At 48.8% G+C, this 13,052-nt stretch overlaps 1 long non-coding RNA gene across 1 annotated transcript; it reads left to right on the top strand.

Moving 5' to 3' along the window:
- Positions 1 to 6,481: 6,481 nt before the first annotated feature.
- Positions 6,482 to 11,808, top strand: LOC143435444 (uncharacterized). Its single transcript, XR_013105765.1, has 2 exons — positions 6,482 to 6,599; positions 9,373 to 11,808. It is a non-coding gene; the product is annotated as an uncharacterized LOC143435444 (long non-coding RNA).
- Positions 11,809 to 13,052: the final 1,244 nt, after the last annotated feature.

The raw sequence follows: 13,052 nt of genomic DNA, 5'->3' as shown, positions 1-13,052 counted from the left end.
TTTTGACCCCAAGTGGTGGCTGCTTGCTGTGTCCTCTCAATTTTCGAAAGATGAATTGTTTATTATTATGTATTTTATTTTTTGAGATTATAATATAATTACATCAGTTCCCCCTTCCCTTTCCTCCTTCCAAACCCTCCCATGTGCCCCTCTTTACTCTTGTTCATGCCCATGGACTCTTGTTAAATTAATTTTTATCACATACATTTAAGTTTATGTGTAGATACTGGTAAATATAAGCTGTTTAGTCTGTATAATGTTACTTGTATGTATGTTTTCAGGATTGGTATTACATAACCAATTGATATGCTCTTCTGTGGAGACTACTATTTCTCTTGCTCTCAGCATTTCTTACTTACCTGTCGTTCTTTGTGTAGGGTTCAGGCCTTGTGGGCTTTCCTTGTCCATGTCATCAAGTTTACTGTTAGCCTTGTTCAGCTCATGTTTAGGCAGTCGTGCTAGTAATAATTTATGGGCACAGCTTCTGACTAGGAGACACAATCTCACAGCAAACTCCCTCATCTTCTGACTCTTACACCCCCGCCCCTTTTCCTACAATGTTCCTTAAGCCTTAGGTGTAAGTCGTTTTGTAGATGTATCCACTGAAACCTGGCCCCATAACACTGCATTTTGATTAGTTGTAGATTTCTATAATGGTCCCTGTCAGTTGCAAGGAAAAGGTTTCCTCCATTAGGGGCGAGGACTACATTTATCTCTGGGTATATAGACAAATATTTTTAGAATGTAGTTATTGCAGTAGTAGTTGTAACTTTTCCTCTAAAATCCATGATTTTACTACCCCTGGGTAGTTGACTAGGATTCCAGTACAGGCATAATTTCTCTCCTAATGAGCAGGCCTTAAGTCCAATTAGAAAGCTGTTGGTCACTACTAAGGTATCGGTACCACTATTACCCCTTTAGGGTTATTGTGCTACGAGGGTCATTTTGTGGTTCATAACCATACTAGCTAGGCAAGCCTGTTGATTTTTTCCCTCCTTTGGAAGCTTGTGTGGTGTCTTCTGGTACTATGAAAGCTAATCTCCAGAGAAGAGACCTTCTGGAGGTCAGTTACAACTCAGGGGCCTTTGGGTCTTGCATCTCAAGCGGATGACATCTTCAGCAATAGGGACTTGCCTTCCACTTCTGAGGAATTTGAGAGGTTGGAGTCTTTCCACCTGGAAGAAGTAGTTCATCATTGCTTCCTCCTCTCTCCTAGCTGTCTCTTTTATTTCTGGTAATCTTTTGAGTTACGTATTGGAGCTCTTAGTGCATTCTTTCAGCTTTCTGTATTTTTTTTTTTCAGTTCTTTGTTCATCTCCTTTGTTGCCAACTTTATCTTTCTTTGTAAAGCTCCAGCTTCTTGCTGACTTAGATAATTTAACATTTATGTTACCACACCAGCAATTCATTAACTGCATCCCCCCCACTTGATTGCTGTCTGCTTCTATGTTGTGGATTCTGATATATTCTGGACTTGTAGAGACATTTGCTATCCTGTCTCTTGACTTGTCTGTGCAACAAAATATCTCCTGCCTTCTGGACACTACATATGAATGTGTCCCTTGTTTTGGCTGCGAAAATGGGAGTTGAAGTGACAAATTCCATTTCTTAGAAGAAGCAGTGCAAGTCATTTGCCATTCTGCCACCTTGCTTCCTTCTTTTATGAGTCTAGTGATGTCCCAGACAGAAAGCTGCTCCTTCAGCTGGAGTCCTGACGATGACATAGAGCATCACTATAGTGGCCACACAGCATGCGGCTTGAGTACAAGGTCACCTTTGTTGCTGAAGCCACCAAAGTATGATTGTTGGCTTAATTTTCTTTTACGCCTTGCTCTGTGTTGTTTCCTTTGAATTGGCTTTTCTGTTTGTTTGGCCTTTGTCTTGGACATTAAAGACTTTTCTGAAATGCCTAGTAGTCTTTGGCTATCCATTCATTTTTAAGGGTTGGGAACTGACAAGAGGATTGAAAATTTCCATGCAAATCCCAGCAGTCTTCAACTGGCAGTGAGTTTTCTGGCTTTTATGGGAACAGTCAAATATCACTCTGGTGAGACATGGGAGAAGCATGGGTGCTTGGCTCCTGTGGCTGAGTTGGGGGAAGAGGGCATTGGCCTTGTGGTTCAGTGTAGAGATGATTCTACTCCAGAGAATCTGGAAGCAGGATTGTTGCCTCTGTGTCTAGCCTCCCTGGGAAGCAAATTTCCAGTGCTCTGGCAAGGCACGAGAAGGCAAATTCTGTGTTATGGGACTTTCAGACATGCCATGTATTGTCAGCATTAATACCCCATCATCTTCAGAAGTGTCCAGGATACCTCTTCTGAGAGGCCTGCTTCTGTGCTCTCTGCCAAGTCAACTCTGGCTCTCATCTGTCTACTCTTCATCCCTCATCATTTTGTCCTAGTTGACGCTCATCCTACATGTAATCCTTTAACAACACAGATTCAGATCCCTTTACTAAGGTTTCCGTGGGACTAGGGGCTGGCAGGCAATACTGGAGGTACTGGCTTAATCTGCCACATTTGAATTTACATCCATGCAATGCTCGCTAAAACATTACTATCTTATGGCAGTATGCTTGATAAGTCTGTATGAGCCTTTTCCCGGACCTCAGTATTAGTGGTTCAGGATGTACTACTCATAGGGCACCCATGGTCAGAATCAGTCAATCTCCCAACCCTATAGCTAAAGGGAAAGTAAGGCTCCCATGCTGACTGCAGCTATCAGGGGTTATGTTTTGTGGGGAATTGAAATCTTGTTAAGAAAAATGTTTGAGACATTTCAAGGTTAAGAGGGCATTTGCACTGAATGAAGCAAAGGTTTTCAAGGAACCCAAGGACAGGTGCTTTTTAGGGGAAAGCAGAGGAAAGGGAACAAAGAGATTGAGAAGACGAGGTGCTGAGTGATTAAATGAGAATGAAGCTTGCAGGAGGCACAGGAGGGTTCCCAGGAGGATAGGGTGAACTAGAGAGAACTAAGATGGGCCCGTGCTTTGGATTCCGTTCCCCACAGAGGAACACTAGCTCTATGCATTTTCTTGGACTTGCTTCCCTTCTAACAGGGGAGGAATCCTACCCAAGTAGGATCTCTTTCCTATGACCAATGGGAAGAACAGTTACACCCAAATTCCATCAGCCAGGCTGAGATAAGGGCTGGTCTGCGCCTGCGCATATGTTCTGAGGCAGGAATTGTTCCTCTGGGCTTGGCTGAATGAGCAGATCACTTATGTCCACTCATCTCCGCCCTTCTCCTCCCACGATTGGGTTGAATTCCTTACTCCCCAGTCCTGTCTGTACTTCCACCACATTCATTCCTTTGCTGAGCGCCAATCAAGCAAACCCTGTTCTAAGCCCTGGAGGAGTACAGTAGTGAATACCACACACAATGGTCTTTCAAGGAAAGAAGGGTAGCCCCACAGAGGACAAACCGCATGCCATATTCTCACTCAAGTGGGATGCTTGCCACAGATCACTCTAGATTTGGTGTGAAATCTGAGCCCAGCAGTCAAAGCAGAAAGGAAAGTTCATTTCACTATCACTGCCAAGTAGGTCTGAGAAACATCACCTGGATTCCTGTTGTAGCTTCTAAACTGGTTCCTTGCTTCTCCCTTTTAATTATTTCTACATCAGTCTATGTGTATGACAGCAGCCAAAGCGATTCTGCTAAAATGTAGGCAAGTGATGGTCGCATTTCAGAGACATTTCTGTCATATTGCTGAGACCCCTGCTCTGTGTCCTCATTTCACTCAGAATAAGAGCCAAAGCTTCACCATGGCTTGCCCACCCAGCCCTGCTTTAGTGTGTGTGCCCCCCTCCCAGATTCACCTGGCATGTCCCTTTGGCAGCCTGCATGGCCTCTTTTCTACATTTCAAACCATTCAGCAGCCTTGCCACCCCAGAGGCGCTGCACTTGCTTGGAATGTGCACCCTCTGGTTGTGCGCATGCCTGGCTTCCTCACCCAGGCCAACTGTTGATCTCAATCTCCTCTGTTTTCAGTGACACACTCAGATGGTTAATCTTGCCAACTTGATTGGATTGAGAAGCTCCTGGGAGAGTCATAAAGCACAGATCAGACTCTATCTATGTGAGTATTTCTCTAGAGGATTAGCCAACAGGGAAGAGCCCACCTGAATGTAGGTGGCACTCTCCCATTGGCTGAGATGCTCGAGCAGAATAAAGGAAAAGCACACCCACAGCAAGCCATCCCCCTTTCCCCTCCATCTTTCTCTTTCTCCCCTTCCTGGCTGCCATGATGTAAACTGCTCCCCACCACCACCACCACCCTCCCACACATCATACTCTCTTTGCTATGGATTGAAACCTCCAGGAGAACAAGAAATTGTGTCACTTTTGCGCACTGCTGTGTTTTCACCATTTGGTCATAGTAATTGCTCAGTAAATCATTTTTGAGTGAACAGATGAATGAATGGCTATGCAAGGTCACCTCAACTGGTGGTTTTGAGGCTTTGTTCTAGGAGCAGAGAAAGTCCACATTTGTCTGACTGACTCCATTAATGTGTCCACTCTCCACTCCACCACTGCTTCTTGGCAAGCAGCAGCAGCAGCAGCAGCGAGGAGTCTGAAATGCTGGACTAGCTCCTGAGAAAGGTGGGAGATCACTCCTGCCTAAAGGCCTAACACCTAGGACTCTTTCCCAGGTAGAGAGAGGTTCTAAAGCTTCAAGATTTTGCTTTCAAAAGAGGAATCATTTTGTTCCTTGTTTCTTTCTAGTAATAGAAGCAGTAAATGTTCAAAAAATCGTTGCCAAGCAATTTTCAGCATTCCATAAATAGGAATAGGTTCTCTTTCCCAATATTGAGCCCCTAACACTGTCTCAACCCAGCCTTGACTACCTTGACTACGGTCCTAGGACTCTACTTCTGCATCGGTGCTTTAGAGTGGCATGCTTGTTTTTGGTGGCCACAGTGCGGACACACTGTAATTCCTTTAGTCAAGCCACTATTTTTTTTTTTTTTTTTTTTTGCTATAATAATCAGGCCAAGGACATCCTGATAAGTATGTCTCTGCTCTCATGACCTATTCTTTCCGCAGGATGAATTCCCAGAAGTGCGATTGTTTCATCACACGACCCCTCTTTTAAAGACTCTAGATTCCATTGTCCAAATGTGGGAGGGTGCCAGCTCTAAGGGGTTGCAGTGACCCCCTGAACTGTGTTTTGGTCCTACAGCTCTCTTGCCTCTCTCACGTGCCTTCCTCTGGAATGCCCTACGAAGGAGAGTGGTAACATGCTCAAGTCAACCTCCTCAGCAGTCAATCAGTGCATGCCAAGGGCTCTTTTAGAGGCCTTATGCATTTTAGCTGATTTACTTCACACAGCAGTCTTTTGTGTGGTTGTGATGGAACTCAGCCTTACGAATGACAGGCAAGGACTTCGCCAATAATCCACACCCCTATCTTGCCCCCTTTGTAAACTGTGAGGCAAAGTCTCACTACAAAGCCCAGGTTGGCCTTGAACTTGAGGTCCTCCTGCCTTAGTCTCCCGAGTACCACCACGTTCAGCAGTGTGCGATCTAAACATACTTGCAGTTCCATCTACCATACAGATGAGAAAAACTACAGCCATGAGGTGAAATAGCTTCCCCAAAGTCATGTGCTTGGCAGAGAATAGGCAGATTCAAGACCAAAGAGTCCCAGGAATTGCAACGGTGCAAAGGACACAGGCCTTTGGAGCTTGACAGACCTGGGCAAACTGCCTCTCTGTAACTGAATGATGTTAGGACCATCTCTTTGCATCTGTTTCTTCCTGTAAAGCAAGTTTGGTCACGCCTACCTTACCTGCTTTTCAGGGACTTTTAAGATGCTAACATGTAGCAAGAGGCACAGCAGCAGGGACCCTTGGTAAAAGTGATCTCCTTGTCACTCTCTCTGACCTGACCCTCTTACACTCCCTCTCCCAGACCCCATGACTGTAAATCCCGTGGGAAAGAAAACCAAGTCTTGACTCTTCCCCCGAGGTTTCCGAGCCTTGTGTTTCTGGCCCTTTCTCACGACATCTCCCTCACAGGCCAGAGCCCAGGAAGTGTGCATTTCAGAAAATCTGCCCCTACCGACAGCCTGATAACCCCACAGTGGCAGACTGACAGTTGGGGCAAGCCAGCCCCACCCCCTCCCAGCTTCCAATGCTGGAGGTGGAGCAGGCAGGATGGTTGGCTCCCCTCACCCTGCTCCCACCTTCTCTGCTCCCTAGTCCCTGGGCCCAGCTCGCCTCAGATTCCCGGCCTCTGAAATCATTGCTCCAGCCCACCGGACTGGGCCCCGGGCCAGCTCCTCCAGCCCTGGGCTCGCCGGCAGAGTCTTCGCCTTTGCTCCCTGAAGACTAATCACTGTCCTGTCAGCTTGGCCCTCTTCCCCTGTATTATTGTACAGAAATAGCCCTGGGTCCGGCTTCCCCTCCCTCCCTCCCTCCCTCCCTCCCTGTTCGCCCAGCCAGAGCCTCACTGCTGGGCTCTTCCATTTGTGTTTTCTCCTCCTCCCTCTTCTCTCCCCTCTTGTGCTTGTGTGGATGTGACTTGACCCTGCCTGCTGGAGCCAAGCACAAACTAGAGCCTAGTCCTCCTCTCCAGGGACTGGTGGCTGTGGAGGTAAGAGAGCAAAGTAGCTGTTGCAGAGCCTCTGCCAGGGGGTTAGGAGCACACAGAACTTAGGTATGCTCACTGGGCCATTGCTCTTGGCCAAAGAAACCCCTTGGCTTCTTTTTGCTCCTTCTAGGTTGCCTCATCTACTCTCCACAGACAGGACAGAATGCACACTGAGTTGTTCCTTGGCAGAGCAGGCTGTCTAGAGAGGTATGATGACAGTCAACATTGGGGTGGGTGAAGGATGCATCCATGGAGCTCTGGGAGTCTGTAGCCCCATGTGAAGTCATAGCAACAGTCAAAGGGTCCATGACCTGATGATACCAGGGGCAGATGATTCCAAGCAACAACAGAACGTGGCAGGTGAGCTAGGATAGTAGCGTGGACTCCAATCCTGAAGGGGACCAACCAAGGCAAGGCAGAGAGATTCTGGGAGCTGTACAGGTCCCAGACACTAGAAAGGTCACTCAGTGACAAGAGCATGGATTGGCAAAGTTGAGTACTGGTTACGCTATCAATCTGTGCCTAGAATCAGGACCGAAAACCAGGCTCGGACCACAGCAAGCAGAAAAGGGCTGAGGGGATGGGGTCAGAGAAGTCTCCAATGTTGAAGCTAGCAGGGTGGGCCTGAGGTTGGTTATGTCAGAATGAGTTGCAGGCTTAGGGCTTGAAGGGGGAGCCATGGAAAGAACCCCAACTGAGTGAACATTTCTTACAGGCCAGGTATTGTTCTCCGTGGTTTATATGGTAGGGCTCATTCCCTCCCCACACGACTTTTTATAGCCCGTGGGAGGTGCCATCACCCCCATTGCTTTAAAAAATGAAGAAATGAAGTGCATAGAATGTTGAGGCTGCACAGAGCCTCAGAGTAAACAGAAGAGTCCAGACTTGAGCACAACAGGCTTTGTTCTACAGTTTTGGTTAAATCTCTGCTCGGAAAAATAAAGTATAATGGCATATACTTAAGAAAATGCCATGATGAAGCTTATTACTGTGTCTGCTGACTTTAAAAATGAATTTTTAAAACCCTCCATCCAGGGTCATAGTAGGTTTACAACTCTGAGGGCCAGACTAAGCATATTACCCAGAGTTCACCCTCTGGGGGACAGGTGGACAGGAGAGAACTCCTGGAAGCCAGGCCCTGTCACTCATACACTGTGTGGGGGATCATGGGCAAGCTACTTCTCCCTGAGCCTCTGTTTCCTCATATATAAAAATGGGCCAGCAGGATTGTGGATTGCATAAGAAAGGGCCTTCTAACAGATGTGGTGGCTCATGGCTGCAATCTCAGTATTTGGGAGGCTAAAGGAGGATCACAAGTTTGAGGCTAGCCTTGGCTACACAGTGAAACCCTGTCTAAGCAAGAGCAAAGAAAGTAACTTTTCCCTTGCTTCCCAAGAAAAACCCCAGTTGAGCTCTACGTTGCTAGGGAGCTTCCATGCAGTCATCGAATAGATGGCAGGGCTAGAGAAGATAAGACGTGCAGCTAGAGTTAAGGAAGGTGTGGCACGAGAGTTAAGGAATGGGACTTGGGGCCTCTCCAAACCTTCCTTGAATGTGGATGAGGAAATTCATTGTCTCCCCCAATCCTTCCAGTAATTTCTCAAATTCATCATTCCTTGCTAACAAGAAGGAGCCAGACCACAGTGGTTTGGAGCCAGGTCAGACCCTCATTGCAGCATTAGGGGGCTCTGCCCAAGTCTGTAGCATGATCTTCCTTCCCCACGACACCCCTCTGTGGTCCTCACTGTCCTTCATCCTTAAACCAAATTATTTCCCCTTTTAGAACCTCCAGCCTTGGGCTTTGCTTCCCTGGGTCTGGCAGATGGAGGACACTTTGCCCCAGAAAAGAGGGCAGAGGTAAACAGGAAGAAGAGAAGGTAGGGAGGAGTGAAGTGGCTAGAACAGAGAAATGGAAAGTGCCAGAAAGGAGGGCTTTATCCTGCTTGCCTCTTCCCTGCCAGAGAAGCTAGGCAGCCTTGGCTGTGTGACTCTGAGGTCACAGTTAAACACCTCCTTTAACTAAAATAGGTATGTGTTCCTTGGTGAGTTCAAATCCTAGCTCTGCGTCTTCCTAGTAGGAGTTCCTGGGCGAGGAACTCACTCTTCTGAGGATGTGTTTTCCATCTCTCTGCAACAGTGGCCATCTCATGGGCTTGCCATTGGCTTCAAAGGGCTCATATGTGCAGAGTCCAGCACAGTGCCTGTCTTCAGAAAGGTTATTATTATTACTGTGGGCACCAGGCCTTTGGGGTCTGGCAGCACCAATTTGCCTTCTGACATAAAAAGGTGGAGTTGAGGGGCTACAGAAGGGATTCAACAGTACCCTCCTCCATGGGTTTACTGCACTGTACTAGTAGATCAAACAACAGATGGCCATGAGGTTTCTGGATCCTTCTGGCCTGAGTATCAGAGCTAGTCATCTTGAAGTAGGCATTGGCCCAGGGCCTTGAGCTCTTTTCTCCATGTTAAGTGACCAACACTGCTCTTCCAGAGGCAGCAGCCTTGGGGTCCTGTTCCACACATCTGTGTGCAAGCATGTCAACCTTGGGCAGGATCTGCAGAGTCCCACACTCCATAGGCTTGTCTTCCACAGCCTGAGGGAGCGGAAGCAACCTGAGCCCCTGGAGATGGCCAGGACAGGGGGAATGTGGGGGCCCTGTCTGGGAGAGAGAGAGGATGGAAAACCTAGCCATTCTTTTCATGGCAACCCAGGTCCCAGTCCCTGGCCCTCAGCCCCCCAGTAATAGTTACTTATCCTCCTTCTGTTTCTACCCAGGAAGCCCTGTCTCCCAGCTGGCCCGGCTTCAGGCTTCAGACTCTCAGAAGGTGTTCCTCCCATGGTCACCAATTAACTCACAAATTAGGCAGTGACTGAGAAACAGCTGCGTGCAGGAGTCCTCCAAGAGCCTGGCCTGGATGAGACGGCCTGCAGTTTCTGGGCTGCCCTGAGAGAAGAGCAGTCTATGACTTCGACACAGAAAGTTACCCCCAGCCTAAGCCTCCTTACTTCTGCTTTTAGCAAGCGTTCTCCAGGACTCTGGATCCTATATTGGTCACTTTCTCCAGCCTATCAATTGGTTTCAGTCTGTTTCTTCGACATCTGTATTGAGAGCCACCCTGGCTTACCGGACCACTGTATTCACCCACACAGCAGCAGCATATCATGACTGGACCTGTAAGGCACCTCTGCACTGGGAGCTCCAAGAAACCTGAGCCTGACTCCCCAGCTCTGGAGCCCCGCCCTCCGCTCAGCTTCTGGGCATGCTGTGTAGACCAAAGCGGCTTGTTCTCCTCCCACACACTTTTTATCCCTTGAGCTCTGTGCTCAAAATACTTCTAGACACCACCCACGGCTCTAAAGCCACGTTAGCCTTCTCTTGGGTCAGTGCAGAAGCTTCCAGACACTTTCTTTTCAACCTTGCAGCCAACAGTGTCTTACTGGCACCCCGTCAGATCACAGCCGTCTTTTGTGCCAAACCCTACCATGGTGCCTATCATACACAACATATGTGGGAGTTCTTCAATGGCCACTCATAGCCCTGCAGGATTCTTCTTTAGTTCTTACCCCTCATCCTGAACCATCATCTCTTCAGCCAGCCAGTCAGGCCTCCTCCTTGTTCTCTTAATATAACAATATGTCCTCACCTCAGGGCCTTTGTACTCCCTGTGGCTTCTACCTGCAATATTCTTCCCTTGGAGAGATGTGCAAGTAACCCCTTCACCCTTTGAAGCCTTGGCTTAGCTTCACCTTCCCACTGAAAGCCTCCTGCCAGCCCCCTTCCCTCCACCCTGCCTTCTCCACACCCTTTCCTTACTTTAATTCTTCTCTTTCTGCCCTCCTATTCTGTGTAACCACTTTGTTTCTTATCTGTCACCCCTGTCTTGGCTGACAGCTCAGTGAGGAGACACATTGTGTTTGTTTCCAGCTGTCTCCTCAGTGCCCAGTGCCTACCATCATGCCTGGCATATGTCAGCCACCCAAAGGAGCAGTCCAGGTGATTCTGGAGCCCTGCTCAGATCTTGGCATTCGGCCCTTCGTTGTCCTTGTTTTCCTTGTCTGTAGCTGAACAGGGCCTTATTGTGGGTCCTTTCTGGAGAGTTCCATTGGAGCATGGTATACTCGAAGGTGCTGGCCTCTAAACAGGAGTCCAACGCACAGCTCCCGCCACAGTCTCGTCCCCACATTACATCAGGAGCAGAGGGGTTTGAACACAGGGATGTGTTTACACCTAATATTGTTGACCCTCTCTAGTCCCTGCAGACAACGAAATGTCTCGGAAGCCCCTTTGGAGTTGGTGCCACCACCCCCGCCTTGATTATAGTTTAAAGAACTGGGTAGGAATGCCTGGCTCCAGGGCCTTTGCTCATGTGACTGGCAAGCACTGTCTGGCCAAGCCAAGGGACCTAAAATTACAGCCCAGCACTGGCATGAGGCCCTTGCCCACTCCTGAGGGCAGGCTGAGACGAACTGCATTGAATTGAGGGCTCTGTAAGGAAGGTCCATGGGCACTGTGCAAGGCAAGGAGGGAGGAAGGAAGAGAGGGGAAGGTCAAAGAGAGTAGAGGAGAATAGAGAGGAGAGGGCGGAAGGGATGCATGCTAAATGGACACTCTGGCAGCTCTTCATAGGTAGCTGCAGCTGACTGTTTCTTCAATGAGATTCTTTGAAGTGCTCCAAGATGCCTCCAGAAGAGCAGATTTGTTATCTACTTCAGTGCTGCGCTTTCACAGAAGGTCTCCCAGCAAGGTTTCTGCTGCTAAAATGGCACATGAAGGACAGAAGAAAGAGGAGAGAAGGAAGGAAGGGAGGAAGAGGGGAAGGAGGAGACAGGAAGGGGGAAAGGACTGGAGGGGTGTACGGGGTATGGGTTCTATGCTACTATTTACTGCAGCCTAGGCCTGGTGTCGGAGCTGGAGGGGGTGGGGGCTTAGTCAGCTGCTTTTCTCTGCACGCTGACTTTTCTTTGGGGTCTGTGGGCATGCAGACACGCAAGGGCAAAGCAAGGCTCCTTCCTTTGCCTGGAGAGGGATGTTAGAGAGGGCTTCTGATGTCTTAAGAAGCTGAAGGATCTGTGGATGTGTTTTTAGGGTTCCACAAGTAGTCAAGTATTTCCTACCAAATTAGGAAAATGGAAACACTGTATGGGGCTTCCTGGTTGTTTTTTGTGTTCTCTGTGACTCGGTGGGGTTCTAATAAAGGACATTTTCCAAGACATGAGAATGGCAGCTGTCCACCACAGTCCTAATAGACAACTAGAAAAGGCAATCCCAAGGCCACAGTGACAGTTCCACACCCCTCACTGCTCACCTCACACCCGTTTATGCCAGAGGAAGTGGCTTTGGAAGAAAATGAAACCAAGAGGAGGCCTTGAAGGCTTTAGGCCAGGGAGTGCTGGATTCGATTCTGCTCTGTGATGCACCCTGCAGAGGGCTGGCTGGAGATACAGAGGTGAGTCAGGCTGAGGCAGGGACATTCCAGATGGAGTAGGGCAGGCTGCAGTTGGTGGAGTTGAGGAATCCAGGCTGGCCCTATAAGGGAGGTTCCTCAGCCTGGTGGTACTTGCTTGCTGGCCGGCAGGCCCTGCAGGCCCCTCCAGCGTTGCCATAGTGCTCTGTGGGTCTTCCCAGCAGCCTGCCAGGCGGAATGCGGCCTGGATGGTTTCCCAAGGAATGTAATCAAGATGTAAATGGGGGGCCGGGAGGAGCTGGTCGATAGGGTTGTCACCTCCTCAGGCCTGTATGAAGCTGGCCTGAACTGGCCTAACCGGGACAATCTCCTGGTTGGGCTCTGCTGTGGGACAGAGTGGCTGTTGAGTGCCAGTTTTCCCTCCTAGTGGGCTCTGAGAGATGGGCAATGCCTACTGGGGCAACAAGTCCTGAGGTCTTTGGCTGGCCCTCTTAGCCCACCTCTTTCCCTGTGAGCCAGCTAGGCAGATGTCTCTCTAGGTGTGGGAATTGGGCTGGGGACATCTGGCAAAGATTTGCAGGGGCTTCAGTTCAGTTTGCCTTATTAATAAAGTTTAAAGGAATGCTCCCAGGGGGCCTAGCTCCCACAAGCCCAGAGACATAGACAAGGGTCTCCCCAACCAGGTTTGCCACCTTGGGTATAGAGAGACCTAAGCCTTCTGGGATCAAGGCAATGTGTGACAGTAAGCTTCACACAGGTAGCCCTTTTCCCTTTTGTCAATAGCTCAATGTTCTGTTCCCCTCAGAGCCACTGCTCTGAAGAAGCCACATTGAGCCATGACGTCAGGGCTCAGTGCTGCTTCTCCTTCATCTGCAGGTCCTCAGAGCAGGCATGGCTTGGGTGTGAGTTATCAGCGTGATTTTGCTAGCGCCACTCCAAATCTCCTAGCTTCACAGAAACAAACAAACAAACCAAACATCAAACGGAGATTCAACCTGATATTTTGGCATGTGAACGTCAAAGGCCTTTCTAAAGCACCTTAGAACTCCC

Source organism: Arvicanthis niloticus, chromosome X (assembly GCF_011762505.2).
Source record: "Arvicanthis niloticus isolate mArvNil1 chromosome X, mArvNil1.pat.X, whole genome shotgun sequence".
Taxonomy (NCBI): Eukaryota; Metazoa; Chordata; class Mammalia; order Rodentia; family Muridae; genus Arvicanthis; species Arvicanthis niloticus.
The sequence above is the reverse complement of the archived record's forward strand: the minus strand, read 5'-3'. Positions and strand labels throughout refer to the sequence as shown.